Source organism: Danio aesculapii, chromosome 19, assembly GCF_903798145.1.
Source record: "Danio aesculapii chromosome 19, fDanAes4.1, whole genome shotgun sequence".
Lineage (NCBI taxonomy): Eukaryota > Metazoa > Chordata > Actinopteri > Cypriniformes > Danionidae > Danio > Danio aesculapii.
The window spans coordinates 15,359,837-15,367,227 of record NC_079453.1 but is presented as its reverse complement, the minus strand read 5'-3'; positions in this window follow the sequence as shown (position 1 = coordinate 15,367,227).

Genomic DNA, 7,391 nt, shown 5'->3' with positions numbered 1-7,391 from the left:
ATCTCACCGGTCCTACTGCACCCAACCTGCTCCGAGCTGGGATCAAACCAGCAACCTTCCGCATGGGAGTCAGTTGCTCTAACAAAGGAGGCTAAAGACTATGGCCTCTAATGTTCGTTGCATGAGCCTGAGCGTTTGCGCTCATATTATGGCTGTTCTGAATGCCTTTAACGTGTTGCACAAATGCGTGTTTGTAGTTAACATAGCTATTCTTTCCCTGTTCTCAGGGCCGTTGCAGACTCTGGTCAGACAATGGCCATATTAATATTAATAATAATAATAATTCATTCATTCATTTTCTTTTCAGCTTAGTCCCTTTATTAATCAGGGGTCACCACAGCAGAATGAACCGCCAACTTATCCAGCACATGTTTTATGCAGCGGATGCCCTTCCAGCTGCAACCCATCTCTGGTAAACATCCATTCACACTCATACACTACGGACAATTTGACCTACCCAATTCAACCATACCGCATGTGGGGGAAACCGGAGCACCTGGAGGAAGCCTACACGAACGCAGGGAGAACATGCAAACTCCACACAGAAACGGCAACTGATCCAGCCGAGGCTCAAACCAGCGACCTTCTTAATGTGAGGCAACAGCACTACCTACTGCGCCACTGCGTCGCAATAATAATAATAATAATAATAATAATAATAATAATAATAATAATAATAATAATAATAATAATAATAATAATAATAATAATAATACATAAGAAAATAAAAGCAAAAAATAAGTCGTGATCATGTCAAAACAACTTTTTGTTATGTCGAGATCACAAGAAAATTAAGTTGTTAGAAAACAACTTTTTGTTATGTCGAGAAAACCAGTTGTAATGTCGAGATCATGAGATAATTAAGTCGTGACCACGACAAAACAAGAGAGAAAAACTATTTTAATGCACGGCCTCTTTTGTACTTTCGAAATCACGATTATTTAGCATTTACAAGAAGGGCAGCAAGTTCACTGACCGCTTGTTTCTGATTTTTTTTTTAAATGCAAAAGAAAAATAATAACATGATGTACACACTAAATATAGCAGGCATAATAAGATGTTATAACCAAACACTCACTTAGAGATAAGCGAAGTTTAGATGCAAAAACCTCTAAATGTCTTTTGATATTTTCTCCTAAAATGAGCATTTTTCTCCGACTCCTGTGTGCAGACTCAGTAATTTTACTTTTAAAGTGATTAATACGTTCTTACCATTGCCTTTAAAGTGAAATAACTGACAGGGGTGGATTTGGGGATTGTGGGGCCCTAAGCAATTCGGCCATGGGGCCCAAAAGTTTGTACAATAATTTATTCTAGATTGATTATTTTGTTGTTTTTTTCTTATTTTATGCAATCTTCTTTTTAAAATGTTATCTTAATGCAAAATAAATAATAACATGAATTATAAAGCATCATAAACTTTTTTAATGATTTGTTTTCTTAAAATGAATTACTAAAATAATAAATAAACTTTTTAAAATAGTTTTACGTTTTAATTAAACGTAATTAACAAAAAAAAAAATTAATAATTATTACGTTTATAAAACAAAATCTTTACCTAATTTGACTTCTGGACTGCTCCATGATTGAGGGTGGGGGACACATTTGCACAGAAGTAACAAAAAGTAAACTTGTATTTTTTTACACCCTCGTCATACAAATTATGTTATATATCATTTATAGGTATAATTTATACTTCCGGCGGTTCATTCCACTGTGGCGACCCCATGATCAATAAAGGGACTAAGCCTAAAAAATTAATTAATGATTTTTAACTTCTAGGTATTTATTTGGGGGTCCTCAAATTTCCCGGGGCCATAAGCAGCTACTTACCTTGCTTATTGGTTAAATCTGTCCCTGATAACTGAACATGAACATAGGAGGCTGAGAAAAAATACGTATTTTAGGAGAACATTTTTGACGACATTTAGAGGTTAGCATCTGAGCTTTACATATACCGTGTTGTGCGTTTATTGAGTTTTTAATCATCAAGTTGAAGAACATTGAATTATTATCACAAGAAAGCGTTAAATTTGTCATCTGTAAATATAAATAACTAAATAAATACATAAATAAATAATTAAATAAACATCCCCTCACATTTTGAGGACCCCATAAAATGTCATTGTCATTATCATTGAACAAAAATACTTTTATTATGTAAAATCTTATATTATATAAAATAATTAACCCTAAATAATTGATTATCATCCAAAAATATAAGAAAAAGAAGATTATGACAAACCCTTGCCCAACATGACTTGACCAAAACAGATAGCCTTCGATCTGTAAAATATATTTTCCATATTAATTACATAGTAATATATATAAAATATATATACATTTTTTTTACTAAAATACAACACATTGAGGTCATGTGACAACAAATAAAACAACTATTGCATAGTCTAGTATTTATTTAAATAGACATGTAGTAAACAGTACCCTACAACCAGTGGCGGACTTAACCAACAAGCAAGGTAAGCAGTCGCTAGGGCCCCGGGGAAACAAACAAAAAAATATCTTTAGAGAAAAAGAATATTTTGAGTTTTAATGCAAGGACCCCATAACTGGAGTTGCTTAGGGTCCCAAATCACAAATTCGACCTCTGCCTAAAACAAGCAAACAATACTGATACCTTTTTTTTTTTTTTTTTTTTTAGTTTTTATTTGCCTTTCAAAAACATAACAATTTAGGCCAAACTCAATCCCAACATAATCTTGCACAAACTGACTAAGACATGACAGATATACAGTGAATCAAATATAAAGCCACAAAATTACACAAAACAAACAACCAAACATACAAACAAACAAAAAAAAAGTATAAAATAACTTAACAAAAAAAGAACAACATACCGTGTATCAAACAGAAACTCTGTAAGGGGTTAAATAAAACCATATTCTTAGAACAAATCATACAATTGTTTAGTCCTCTCACCCTTCATTATTTTTAAAGCTTCTAGGTGGCAAACTCCTTTTTAAAGACAATCAGTTGAGGAGCTGTTTTCAAAATTTTGCATTTATGAATGAAGAAATAAAGTAAAATAAGTAAACAATTTGCAGTTAAGTCATCCTCTTTGCTGTCCTCAATACTGATACCTTATACAGTTGAAGTCAGAATTATTAGCCCCCCTGTTTATTTTTTCCCCCAACTTCTGTTTAATAGAGATAAATTAAACAAAAAAATATTATCAGACATACTGTGAAAATTTTCTTGCTCAGTTAAACATAATTTGGGAAATATTTAAAAAAGATTTTTTTTTTAAAGGGGTACATGCAAGCCACAGCCATTATTTAAATCTCATAAACGTTAGTAATTTCTGGCTTTACCAGCAGAGGCCGCCTTAACATCAACTCTGCTTATCTAACGTTTGCCTCATTATGGAACATTATGTTACACTTGTAGGTAAATTCAATCCAGCATAATCTTTTATGATAAAAAACACATCTAAATTTCTCTTTAGTTGTATTAAGTAACATAAACTCTTATTTTTGTTTTAATAATTAGCCCGTTGAGTTCTTTTTATGTAACTGATGAAGTAATCCTGTTTTCCCATGTATATAGACAGGTGGCAGTGTTCCCCATCCTATTATACAACTAAACCACTGACCTTGAAACGTGTTGTCTTCACAGTAGGCCTACTCATACTCATGTAAGTTAACTTTTTGGCCATCTAAAACATTTTTCGTGTATTTTTACTATACTGCATACATTAAGCGTATAACAACTTAGCTAAATGAGATGTCCTCATCTAAAGCTGAAAATAAGACTGGTTCTTTGAAGCTTGCTGGCTGAGGTGCTGAGGCCTGTTTAGGTTGTTATAGGTGTAATAAAAATGGTTTGAAGTCTACTTAAAATGCCAGTCCCAACTCAGTTTACCTTCGTAATGTAACATAATTCTTAAAAATATCTAACTAAATAGGATTAGACTGTGCAACTTGATTTCATTGTTGCCAATAAGATTATTTATCAAAAAAGTAAATATCCATCTTTGATATGATGTCGTCTTCAGCCCATTTGTGTTTTAACTTGAAGACCCCAACACAGCAGGGTGTGAGATCACTGAAGGACATAGACAGATCATCTTCTGTCATATGTAACTGTGTAACTGAACGCCTACTATTATAGAGCTCATTTTCTCAGTAGCCCAGAGGACACATTGTCCTCTTTAACCCCCATCAGATGGTTCACTCATTTATGAAGGCTCTGATCTCTCTCTTGCAATGTAGAGAGCCACTCTCATGGAGGGCGGAAGTCAAATGTAGGAAAAAAAACAGGGCCAGAGTGAGAACAGACAGTCCATGTGCTCAAATAAATGCTTGATTACAGAGTGACACATGAACACTGAGGTCTTAAACAGTAGGTGTGGGAAACTATGTCAGATCTGAACAGTCAGAGAAAGAGATAAGACACTTTTAGTTCATCTCTGACAACAAGGCTGATTTAATTAACTCCCCCCTCCCTCTTGTGGTTCAAGCCTCTCCACCAGCAGCTCTCTAGTCATTTCCTCTAATTAAAACTCAACCAGAAGAACCATATTTGGAGAGGTACAGTCAGACAGATCTGTCACACTACATCAGTCAAGGACGCATTCGTAACACTCCAAAAACTATTACAATGCCTGCATTGATGCAAATGACTGCATTTTAAGGCATCTCTGTACACCTTTTTAAACAGGCGCTTTACTGATGACTGAAGTATACTTAGCTTTTTTATGTACACAAAGGGTCAGCGTCCAGTATGCGTGAGGCTAATTTCATCATCAGAATATGCTTATTCTTTAAACACACCCCTGGATTTATGCGTATTAACCTTATTCTGCCATGTGAAAGTGTGATCATGATTGCAGTTGTTTTAAAACTTCAGATTCAGTTGCCTATAAGAGAAATGACTAGGAATAATAAACTCTACAAGAAACCCAGCAGGCACACAACATCATAAGACGTTTATATTAGGTTAGATTTAGGTCGTGATGTCAGATGACCAAAATTCAATGTCTAGCCAGCATCTAAGGACAGCGTTATTTTGATGTCTAATAACAATGTCAAATTACATTGATATTTGGGTGGTTTTAGGCTGTGTTGGAAAGTGACTAAAATCCAACATCTAACAGATGTCATAGTGATAACGTTCACACAACATCAAGGTGTAACATGATTAGACTTCATATTTGGTTGATTTTATGGTGATGTTAGGTTGGACGTTGGACATTGACGTTGGCCTGACATTGTTATTTTCATTTCCAAACAATATCCAACGTCCCCACGATGTTGGGGTACATTGGGGTACAACGTCAATATGACTTAATTTGTGTGACTCTAGCATGAAAGAAGACAAAGGGTGTGTCTCATTCAGCTCCCTAGCCCCTGGTCCTGGTATGTACACATATTGGGGCACTAGCAAGGACTGTGATGAGCTTGGTTCACTACACATTGGGACACTGAGAATGTCCTTGTTGCACAACATTAAAATTAAAATGGATTTTTTGAGCAACAGCAGAACTAATATGTCTCATATATTAGTATTATAAAGTTTTTAAAAGTACAGCTAAATAAATTAAATAAGTAGATAAATAATATGATTTTTAAAAATATATTAGCAACCAGTAGTGAGAAGAGCACTGAAAAATCACACTTACATAAAAGTACCATTACTTGCCTAAAATTGTAGTGCAAGTAGTGTAAAAGTATTTGTTGTAAATATTACTCAAAGTATGAGTAAAAAGTAGACCTTTCAAAAGTATTCAAGAGTGAGTATTCACTGTAAAAAGCTGATGCATTTACATGTAATTTGTGGATTTGTGTAAATGTAACATTCTGTAGTGCGTTTAGTAATTGGCCAGCAGGCACACAACATCATGAGATGTTAATATTAGGTTAGATTTAGGTTGTGATGTCAGATGAGCAAAATTCAATGTCTGGCCAGTGTCTAAGGACAATGCTATTTTGACGTCCAATAATGGCATGAAATGACGTTGATATTTGATTCATTTTAGGTTGTGTTGGAAAGTGACCAAAATCCAGTGTCGAGCCAACATTTTAAACCAATGTCATATTGATGTCAAATACTGACATTTATTCGACAGTTATGGCAGGTAAAATCCAATGTCTGATAGACGTTATAGTGGTAACATCCACACAACATCAAGCTGTAACATCATTAGATGTTGAAATTTGGTTGATTTTAGGTTGGCCGTTGGACATTGACATCGGCCAGACGTTGCGTTCTGATGTCAACCCGGTTTTCATTTCCAAACAAAATGCAACATCCCCACGACATCGGGGTACAACGTCAATCTGTGGTCATGTTGACCTTTTGAGCCTGCTGGGTGTTTAAGGCCATTTCGGTCATCATACAGTAAACATCCTTCATCTTCTCATCAGTTACATGCATCTAAACAGTCTCTGGCTCAATGCGTGTAAAGATTTTTTCTTCTTGGACAACTTTTCTACTAGACATCTTCTTGGACACTTTCAATGCTTTCAAACAGTTTGCTGCAATTATAAATCACCCATGTCTTGAGGTAGTTTAGTATGATGCGATTTACGTTCTATGTGCAATTTGATTGAACAGTCAGGACTGATTTTTCTTATTTTCATAGACAAGAAAAAAGTAGTGACTGCACGTTAAAGGAAAGTAGTGAAGTAAAAGTACCAATACAGCACTACAAATGTACCCAAGGGAAAATAAAAGTACACATTTATAAAACTACTTAGTATATTACAATTTCTGAGAAAACCTTCTCAATTACAGTAGTTTCAGTATTTGTAATTTGTTACTTTACAACACTGTCAGCAAACATTGGGCAACACGGTGGCTCAGTAGGTAGCACAGTCACCTCACAGCAAGAAGGTCACTGGTTCGAGTCCCAGCTGGGACATTTGGTATTTCTGTGTGGTGTTTGCATGTTCTCCCCGTGTTGCATGGGTTTCCTCCGGGTGCTCCGGTTTCCCTCACAGTCCGATGACATGTGCTATAAGTGAATTGGATGAACTAAATTGTCTGTAGTGTGTGTGTGTGTGTGTGTGTGTGTGTGTGTGTGTGTGTGTGTGTGTGTGTGTGTGTGTGTGTGTTTGTGTGTGTGTGTGTGTGTGAATGCAAAAGTGTTTGGGTGTATCCCAGTACTGAGTTGCGGCTGGAAGGGCATCCGCTGTGTAAAACATATGCTGGATAAGTTGGTGGTTCATTCGGCTGTGGTGACTCCTGATGAATAAAGGGACTAAGCCGAAGGAAATTCAATAAGTTGGCGGTTTATTCCGCTGTGGCAACCCCTGATAAATAAGGGACTAAGCTGAAGTAAAATGAATGAATGAATTTCAAACATTAAAGGGCACCTATTTTACCCATTTTACAAGATGTAAGATAAGCCTTTGGTGTCTCCAGAATGT